This window comes from Alosa pseudoharengus, unplaced genomic scaffold (assembly GCF_046254945.1).
Source record: "Alosa pseudoharengus isolate Yale_2024_CS ecotype anadromous, Long Island Sound unplaced genomic scaffold, YU_APseudo_1.1 YU_APseudo_1.1_scf_13, whole genome shotgun sequence".
NCBI lineage: Eukaryota > Metazoa > Chordata > Actinopteri > Clupeiformes > Clupeidae > Alosa > Alosa pseudoharengus.
The window spans coordinates 29,060,716-29,061,332 of NW_027468598.1; positions in this window are offsets into that span (position 1 = coordinate 29,060,716).

Genomic DNA, 617 nt, shown 5'->3' on the forward strand with positions numbered 1-617 from the left:
CGTGATATTGCTGCATAAAAAAAGCTCTTGTTTCATTTTCACATAGATGGATCTGTTGGCTGAGCAGGAGCTTGTGATTGCCAAGCTAATCCATAGATTGACCAGCCTATAAATGTTGAGCCAGAACACTAGCAGCCAGCATCTGAACTGTTCTTTCTTCTCCCTGTCCCTCTATTTTTCTCTATCCCCCATTCTCTTTCTCTTCCTCCATGCTCTCTCTTCCTCCCTCTCTCTACACTTCTCTTTTTTCCTCGTACATCCCCCCTTCCTTGCCTCCTGTGTTACATTTCACTCTCTCTTTTTTTCTCTCTCTTTCTCTCTCTCTCCATCCAGAGGAGTTTGGTTCTGTGTCTTCCACGCCTGATTCTACACCTCCCTGCACAGATGGTAAGGATGCTGGCACCTGCTGATATGACCGCATGTATTTTTGTTTTGTTTATCTTAACCCAATACATACACACAATACCAGCCTATATGGTGTGATCAATAACTACAGGGTATATACTTGGTGTATGCTATTGTACCGATGGTAAGGATGATGGAAACCGCATGTGTAATTTTTACTAAACCTAACATATTCAGTACACACAACACCAGTCTCTGTGGTGTCATCAATG